This window comes from Artemia sp. Qi Xiang Cuo, chromosome 15, assembly GCF_049724085.1.
Source record: "Artemia sp. Qi Xiang Cuo chromosome 15, ASM4972408v1, whole genome shotgun sequence".
Taxonomy (NCBI): Eukaryota; Metazoa; Arthropoda; class Branchiopoda; order Anostraca; family Artemiidae; genus Artemia; species Artemia sp. Qi Xiang Cuo.
Window position 1 is genome coordinate 56841929 of NC_142808.1, and position 10268 is coordinate 56852196.

The window sequence follows — 10268 nt, forward strand, 5'->3', positions numbered from 1 at the left end:
TTCAATTCTCTTACTAATATGAATTGTAAAGAAAACTATTACTCTTGTGGAACTCAATCCTCATTTAACTCAACCCCCGTGCAACTGAACCCTCCCTTGTAACTGAACCCCTGTATAACCGAAACCCCCGTGTAACTGTAGCCCCTTTAACTGAACCCTCGTGCAACTCAACCCCCCCGGCAACTCGTCCCCCTCAATACACTTCAGCCATTTCTTTGTAAATTGACAATACTTTTCAAACGTTACTTATGTATTTTACAGACCACATCGGCGAGGTAAAGCTAGGTCAAGTCACAATGTCATTATATCGTTACTTTTCAATTAAGCTATTGAATACCTTCTAGCAATGTCTCTTGTAAGCGTCAAATCTATTAAGTATCTGATGCAAGCACCCCATTCTTTAATTACCCTTGAGCCATTCTTGACCATCGCAATATCTTTACGCTAATACCTCTTCGCAAAAATTTCGCACATCTCGTAAACTAAAGAAGTAATTACATCACTGTTGTTAGCTCCATCATTAATCTCCAATAATATAAATGCACCACTCATTTTTTTCCTCTACTAATATCCTTGCAAATAAAAACTATTCTCTTTGAATTCAATTCTCTTACTAATATGAATTGTAAAGAAAACTAAAAAGATACACCAGTTTTTCCGACACGGATTTAACCTAAAAAAAAAACTTGTATATCATGAAATAGAAATTCAGTTAATTGTGTCAGAAAAAACTTGAAACAGAACAGATTATACCCAACCTGTTTGGTTCGGGCGCGTACGCAAAGTATATACCTTCAAGCAAATTCCATATGATATTTCAAATTGCTATAGCTTCTATAGAAATGGTACCTCTTTGCAAATGACCCTGGTAACCCAATCACTTGAAAACCTACACACATAACCATGCCTCAGGCGTAGGTGTGAAATCAGCACCTCTCTTACTACTACTATCAAATCGATCGAATTAATTGGAATAATCAAATTGATTGAAAAGTTTATTAATGGGATTATTGGAAGCTACCATTGTAAAAGAGAATTTTCTTAAATTATTTAAGCATCAATAGCCGAAAATGACAACATTTCCTAACCTGACTGGTAAGTAAAGAAGAAAACTAACTTAATTTTTCGGATATATTTTCAATAAATGTCTTCAGCTGAACAGGAAGTAGGAAGAAATTTAGCTTACGATTAAAATTGAGAAAACTAAAAATACAACCAACAATAAAAGTAGGAATGACCCAATTGATACTGAACGAACACCGTGCTGCCATCTACAATTTAGTTTAATGCCGACGGGGCACCATATATGGGCATAGAATCCCCAGGGAGAACACAAGTGCTGCCATCTACAATTGAGTCTAACGGTACCTAACCGCATAGACAATGTTATTGACTCGTGACGGGAGTCCATATATGGGCATAGACTTCCTAGGGGAAATGGATTTCCGAGAAATTGATTTGTTGGTGTTCGTCCAGGAGAATTGTCTCCGGTTGATGTTTGCACATGCGCTTTCAAGGTCAATTGATTTGTTGATGTTCGTCCAGGAGAATTGTCTCCGGGCGAAGTTTGCACATGCGCTTTCAAGGTCAATTGATTTGTTGGTGTTCGTCCAGAAGAATTGTCTCCGGGCAAAGTTTGCACTTTCGCAATAACGGTGGAGCGAATATTTTGATCTTAGATATGAAGAGATTAACACAGGAAATGGTTACCCGGGAATTTCAAATGTTACAGCACCGGGATGCCAAAACAAGAGGAAGTCACACAAATTACGTTTAGGGATTATTTGGGTGAAACCGTTTTGAGACATTTTACAAGAAGATTTAAGTGAAACAGTCTAAGGCATTTTAAAAGAGGATTTTAGAAGAGGATTTAGAAGAGGATTTGAGGGTGAAACTCTCTGGTCGTTATAATACACAAGTTCTATTTGAACAGTGTTGTGAGGTCCTATATCCCAACCCCAAAGGGCCCCGATCCCCCTACCCCAACCCCAAAGGGCCCCGATCCCCCTACCCATACCCCGAAGGAACCTCCCAGCCTCCAAAGGTCCACCGGCGCCCTAAAGTCCCCAAAAGGCCCCCGCGCCCCCAAAGGCCCCCAAGCCCCTCCCTTCCTCCCTCCCTTTTTGAATTTTTTTAAGTCTTTTCGGACTGAATTTTTTAGACTTAGAAATTATCCAAAATTTTTCCGGTTTTTTCTTTAACCCATTGGCATAGAGGTTTAGCCTAGAGTCTTAGCTTAGTTTTATTTAGAGTTGAAGTTTAGTTATAGTCAAGAGATTAGAGTTTTAGCTTAGAGTCTTAGCTTAGAGTTTTTGCTAGAGTTCTAGTTTAGTTTAGTTTTAGTTAAGAGTCTAGAGTTTTACCTTAGAGTCTTCGCTTAGAGTTGTTGTTGAAGTTGAAGTTTAGTTTAGTTATAGTTAAGAATTTAGAGTTTTAGCTTAGAGTCATAGCTTAGAGTTTTAGTTAAAGTTGTAGTTTAGTTAAGTTTTAGTTAAGAGTTTAGAGTTTTAGCTTAGAGTCTTAGCTTAGAGCTTTAGTTAGAGTGGAAGTTTAGTTTAGTTATAGTTAAGAGTTGAGAGTTTTTAGCCTAGAGTCTTAGCTTAGAGTTTTTTGTTAGAGTTCTAGTTTAGTTTAGTTTTAGTTAAGAGTTTAGTTTTTAGCTTAGAGTTTTTGTTGAAGCTCTAGTTTATTTTAGTTTTAGATAATATTTTAGAGTTTTAGCTTAGATTCCTATCTTAGAGTTTTTGTTACAGTTTTATTTTAGTTTAGTTCTAGTTGAGAGTTTAGTGTTTTACCTTAGAGTCTTAGCTTAGAGTTTTAGTTAGAGTTGAAGTTTGCTTTAGTTTTAGTTAAGAGTTTTGAGTTTTAGCTTAGAGTCTTAGCTTAGAGTTTTAGTTAGAGTTGAAGTTTAGTTTAGTTATAGTTAAGAGTTTAGAGTTTTAGCTTAGAATCTTAGCTTTAGAGTTTTTGTTAGAGTTGAAGTTTAGTTTAGTTTTAGTTAAAAGTTTAGAGTTTTTAGCTTAGAGTCTTAGCTTAGAGTTGTTGTTGAAGTTCTAGTTTAGTTTAGTTTTAGTTAAGAGTTTAGAGTTATAGCTTAGAGTCTTAGCTTAGAGTTGAAGTTTAGTTTAGTAATAGTTAAGAGTTTAGACTTTTACCTTAGAGTTTTTAATAGAGTTCTAGTTTAGTTTAGTTTTAGTTAAGAGTCTAGAGTTTTATCTTGGAGTCTTAGCTTAGAGTTTTAGTTAGAGTTTTAGTTTAGTTTAGTTTAACAATTTTTTCGTTGATGATAACAATTTTTTCTGTAAGAAGTAGCAAGTTTTGCTTAGCACTAACAAATCTTCGCATCAAAGTAACAACTTTTTCTTAATACTAATAAACTTTTACTTAACACTATCAAATTTCTCTTAGAATTAACAGGTTTTTAACATGTTTTCTTTCAAAGTTAGCTTTCCCTACGTTTAAGTTAGGTTCATCTAACCTCCAAAACCATAGGTTAGGTTAGGTTAGGTTAAGTATAAATAAATATTAATAAATAAATAGAAACATTTCTCCACTTTTAAGGGGTTTCTGTACATTTAAGTTAGGCTAATTAACCTCCACAACCATAGGTTAGGTAAGAATAATTATTAATAAATAACTAAAAACGTTTCAACATGTTTACGTTAGGATAGGTTAGGTAAGCTTATCATGAATGCTCGTTATAAGCTAACCTAACCTAACTTAAACATGGTACAAAGTTGACCTGGGGGGATTTTCCGGTGAGTATGGTTAGGTTAGGTTACATTAAGTTAGGTTAGGTTAAGTTAGGTTAGGTTAGGTTAGCCTACGTAAGCGCGTGTATGTAAGCTAACCTAACCTAACTTAATCTAATTTATTAATATAAATTATTTATTAAATAATTTATTAATATTTATTCATGCTTAACCTAACCTAACCTATGGTTTTGGAGATTGTATGAACCTAACTTTAACATAGTGGAAGCTAACTTTGGAAGAAAACTTGTCAAAAACCTGCTACTTCTAAGAGAAATTTGATTCTTCTCAATAAAAGTTTATTAGTATTAAGAAAAAGTTGTTACTTCGATGCGAAGATTTTTTAGTGTTAAGCAAAACTTGCTAATTCTGACAGAAAAAATTGTTATCATCAAAGAAAAAATTGTTAATTCCAAGAAAAATTTGGTATGTTTGACTTAAAACTTGTTATTTCTAACAGATAACTTGTCATCATAATGAAAATTGCTACTTCTAAGAAAAAAATTGGTATCTTTGAGAGAAAACTTGCAAGCTCAAGCAGAAAACGTGTTATCACTGATGAAAAAATGTGACTTCCAAGAGAAACTGGGGTGTGTAAAGTAAAGCTTTGTTAGTATTAAGGAAAAAGTTGTTATTTCGAAGAGAAGATTTGTTATCTTTGACGGAAAACTTGGTGCTGTTAGAAGAAATTCGTTACTTCTAAGAAAAATTTGTTATCTTTGCTGGACAACTTGCTAGTTCTAGCAGAAATTGTGTTATCAGTGACTAAAAATTGTTGCTTTTAAGAAAGAACTGGTATCTTTGACAAAAAACTTGCTACTTCTGACAGAAAACTTGTTATCACAATCAAAAATTGTTATCACTGACGAAAAATTTGGTATCTTTGACATAAAACTTGTTAGTTCTAACAGAAAATTTGTTATCACTGACGAAAAATTGTTACTTTTAAGAGACATTTGATAGCTGTGTTTAAAACTCTGTTAGTGTTAAGGAAAAAATTGTTACTTTGATGAGAAAATTCGCAAGTGTTACGGAAAACTTGCTACTTTTGACTGAAAACTTTTTATCATGAACGGAAAAAAATTATGTTTCTAAGAAAAATTTAATATTTTTAAGTAGAAGTTTGTTAGTATTGAGGAAACAGTTGTTGATTCAATGAGAAATTTGTTAGTGTTACTAAAACTCTGTTAGTGTTAAGGAAAAAATTTTTAATTTGATGAGAAAATTTGTTAGTGTGAAAGGAAAAATTGCTACTTCTGACAGAAAACTTGCTCTCATAAACGAAAAAATGGTTACTTCTCAGAAAAATCTCTAAGCTAAGACTCTAAGGTAAAACTCAAAACTCTTAACTATAACTAAACTTCAACCCTAACTAAAACTCTAAGCTAAGACTCTAATGTAAAACTCTAAACTCTTAACTAAAACTAAACTAAACTAGAACTCTAACGAAAACTCTAAGGTAAAAGTCTAAACTCTTAACTATTACTAAACTAAACTTCAACTCTAAGTTAAGACTCTAAGCTAAAACTCTAAACTCTTAACTAAAACTAAACTAAACTAGAACTTCAACAACAACTCTAAGCTAAGACTATAAGCTAAAAACTCTAAACTTTTAACTAAAACTAAACTAAACTACAACTCTAACAAAAACTCTAAGCTAAAACTCTAAACTCTTAACTAAAACTAAAGTAAACTTCAACTCTAACGAAAACTCTAAGCTAAGACTCTAAGGTAAAAGTCTAAACTCTTAACTATAACTAAACTAGATTTCTAACAAAAACTCTAAGTTAAGACTCTAAGCTAAAACTCTAAACTCTTAACTAAAACTAAACTAAACTAGAACTTCAACAAAAACTCTAAGCTAAAAACTCTAAACTCTTAACTAAAACTAAACTAAACTAGAACTCTAACAAAAAACTCTAAGCTAAGACTCTAAGATAAAAACTCTAAACTCTTAACTATAACTAAACTAAACTTCGACTCTAACTAAAACTCTAAGCTAAGACTCTAAGGTAAAACTATAAACTCTTAACTAAAACTAAACTAAACTAGAACTCTAACTAAAACTCTAAGCTAAGACTCCAAGATAAAACTCTAAACTCTTAAGTAAAACTAAACTAAACTAGAACTTTATCAAAAACTCTAAGGTAAAAGTCTAAACTCTTAACTATTACTAAACTAAACTTCAACTCTAAGTTAAAACTCTAAGCTAAAACTCTAAATTCTTAACTAAAACTAAACTAAACTAGAACTTCAACAACAACTCTGAGCTAAGACTCTAAGCTAAAAACTCTAAACTATTAACTAAAACTAAACTAAACTTCAACTCTAACAAAAACTCTAAGCTAAAACTCTAAACTTCTAAGCTAAAGTAAACTTCAACTCTAACTAAAACTCTAAGCTAAGACTCTAAGGTAAAACTCCAAACTCTTAACTATAACTAAACTAAACTAGAACTCTAACAAAAACTCTAAGTTAAGACTCTAATGTAAAACTCTAAACACTTAACTAAAACTAAACTAAAGTAGAACTTCAACAAAAACTCTAAGCTAAAAACTCTAAACTCTTAACTAAAACTACACTAAACTTCAACTCTAACTAAAGCTCTAAGCTAAGACTCTAAGCTAAAACTCTAAACTCTTAAATAAAACTTAACTAAACTACAACTTTAACTAAAACTCTAAGCTATGACTCTAAGCTAAAACTCTAAATTCTTAACTATAACTAAACTTAGATAATTTCGGAGACCACACTGCCTGTCCATGACGATAAATAAAAGTTCAAATAGGGATAAAATCCTTTTAATAGTCATCAGTTTTACCACTGATGACGGTCACTGTATATGTGACCGAAATATCTGGTATTTTTGTGAATTTCTATCACTGTTATAAAAAACACTGTCTATTAAAAGGATTTTATCCCTATTTGAACTTTTATTTATCATTATAACTAAACTGAACTTCAACTTCAACAACAACTCTAAGTGAAGACTCTAAGGTAAAACTCTAGACTCTTAACTAAAACTAAACTAAACTAGAACTATAGCAAAAACTCTAAGCTAAGACTCTAAGCTAAAACTCTAAGCTCTTAACTATTACTAAACTAATCTTCAACTCGAATTAAAACTCTAAGCTAAGACTCTAAGCTAAAACTCTAAACTCTTAACTAAACCTAGACTAAACTAGAACTTCAACAACAACTATAAGCTAAGACTCTAAGCTAAAAACTCTAAACTCTTAACTAAAACTAAACTAAACTAGAACTCTAACAAAAACTCTAACCTAAGACTCTAAGCTAAAACTCTAAACTCTTAACTAAAACTAAACTAAACTAGAATTCTAACAAAAACTCTAAGCTAAACTATAGACTCTTAACTATTACTAAACTAAACTTCAACTCTAACTAAAACTCTAGGTTAAGACTCTAAGCTAAAACTCCAGACTCTTAACTAAAACTAAAGTAAACTTCAACTCTAACTAAAACTCTGAGCTAAAACTCTAAGGTACAACTCCAAACTCTTAACTATAACTAAACTAAACTAGAACTCTAACAAAAACTCTAAGCTAAGACTCTAGGGTAAAACTCTAACAAACAGATAAACAGATTGTTGATGATTCAGTAAGAAAAATTCAGTTCAGTTATTCAAAAATTGTAGCAAACCGTGGAAAATATAACAGAAAAGCTCTTGGGCGCTTATTCTCGACTTTTTCTGATCATTCTGTGCTTTATTTTTCGGGTGTTCATTCTGTTCTTAAGCTAAAGGATTTAAAAAAGATTAAAGTTACATATTTCAAATTTTGAAAATTTCTTCTTTCTCTGCCGCCATGGACTAGAAATCGGTATCTAGTTAAAAATTTCTATGTTACAGATTTAACTCAAAAGCTCGGTGACCTACAGGCTAAAACTCTAAACTCTTAACTAAAACTTAACTGAACTACAACTTTAACTAAAACTCTAAGCTAAGACTCAAAGCGAAAACTCCAAACTCTTAACTATAACTAAACTCCAAACTCTTAACTAAAACTAAAGTAAACTAGAACTTCAACAAAACTCTAAGCTAAGTCTCTAAGCTAAGAATCTAGGCTAAAACTCTTAACTCTTAACTAAAACTTAACAGAACTACAACTTTAACTAAAACTCTAAGCTAAGACTCTAAGCTAAAACTCCAAACTCTTAACTATAACTAAACAAAACTTCAACTCTAACTAAAACTCTAAGCTAAGACTCTAGGCTAAAACTCTCAACTCTTAACTATTGCTAAACTAAACTTCAACTCTAACTAAACTCTAAGCCAAGACTCTAGGCTAAAACTCTCAACTCTTAACTATAACTAAAATAAACTTCAACTCTAACTAAAACTCTAGGCTAAAACTCTCAACTCTTAACTATAACTAAACTTAACTTCAACTCTAACTAAAACTCTAAGCTAAGACTCTAAGCTAAAACTCTAAACTCAACTAAACTTAAACTCTAACTAAAGCTCTAAGCTAAAACTATAAAGTAAAACTAAACTAAACTTCAACTCTAACTAAAACTTCAAGCTAAGATTCTAAGGTAAAACTCTAAACTCTTAACTAAAACTAAACTAAACTACAACTCTAACTAAAACTCTAAGCTAAGACTCTAAGGTAAAACTCTAAGCTCTTAACTATAACTAAACTAAACTTCAACTCTAACTAAAGCTCTAAGCTAAGAGTCTAGGCTAAGACTCTAAACTCTTAACTATTACTAAACTAAACTACAACTTTAACTAAAACTCTAAGCTAAGACTCTAAGATAAAACTCTAAATTTTTAACTATAACTAAACTAAACTTCAACTCTAACTAAAACTCTAAGCTAAGACTCTAGGCTAAAACTCTCAACTCTTAACTATAGCTAAACTAAACTTCAACTATAACTAAACTCTAAGCCAAGACTCTAGGATAAAACTCTCAACTCTTAACTATAACTAAAATAAACTTCAACTCTAACTAAAACTCTAGGCTAAAACTCTCAACTCTTAACTATAACTAAACTTAACTTCAACTCTAACTAAAACTCTAAGCTAAGACTCTAAACTCAACTAAACTTCAACTCTAACTAAAGCTCTAAGCTAAAACTATAAAATAAAACTAAACTAAACTTCAACTCTAACTAAAACTTCAAGCTAAGACTCTAAGGTAAAACTCTAAACTCTTAACTAAAACTAAACTAAACTAGAACTCTAACTAAAACTCTAAGCTAAGACTCTAAGGTAAAACTCTAAACTCTTAACTATAACTAAACTAAACTTCAACTCTAACTAAAGCTCTAAGCTAAGACTCTAGGCTAAAACTCTAAACTCTTAACTATTACTAAACTTCAACTCTAACTAAAACTCTAAGCTAAGACTCTAAGGTAAAACAAAACTCATAACTAAAACTAAACTAAACTAGAACTCTAACAAAAACTCTAAGCTAAAACTCTAAACTCTTAACTATTACTAAACTAAACATCAACTCTAACTAAAACTCTAAGCTAAGACTCTAAGGTAAAACAAAACTCATAACTAAAACTAAACTAAACTAGAACTCTAACAAAAACTCTAAGCTAAAACTCTAAAATATTAACTAAAACTAAACTAATCTAGAACTTCAACAACAACTCTAAGCTAAGACTCTAAGCTAATAATTCTAAACTCTTAACTAAAACTAAACTAAACTAGAACTCTAAGCTAAGACTCTAAGCTAAAACTCTAAACTCTTAACTAAAACTAAAGTTAACTTCAACTCTAACTAAAACTCTAAGCTAAGACTCTAAGGTAAAACTCCAAACTCTTAACTAAAACTAAACTAGAACTCTAACAAAACTCTAAGCTAAGACTCTAAGGTAAAACTCTAAAATTTAACTTAAAATTTAACCAAATCCAAATAGCGTAAGTATATCCAAGCTATCAAAGAAAGTAAACAGGTTTTCTTGCGAATGGTATCAAGTTTTCTATTTCAGGTCAACTAGAGGAGGTATGAAACTAAATTAAACACTACTATTTGTATTCAGATTTCTTAAACGATTTATATTGTTAAAAACTGCTGAAAATTTTCTCCGGTATAAAAATAGCAGACCAAACTATAAAGCCTTAAAAAACGAAAAGATTTAAAGTATTATTTTCTGTTTAACTGAAAAGACTATGTCAATATAAAACAAACAGAAATTAATGAAAAAAACTTTTTCCACAAAATACTTTTTTTCAAAAAAAAGTAAAGAACTCCATTAAACCAAAAATGAGTAAAAATAAAATCAAATAATCTACCATGCGTGAAACTACCACAAATCAGCATCGATAAATAAATGAAACCCGAAACGAACAGAAATTACAATAAATAACCAAGTCAAGCTCAAAACAAGTAGAAATTAAAATGAGTAGGGTTCAAAACCCCTATGCCTTCCCAAGGCTAGAGCATAATTTGCACTTTACTGAAAAAAATACAAATGAATGTGCATTGTCAGTTTAATATACATATACTGATATTTAGTAATCAAAATGTTAATATTATTTG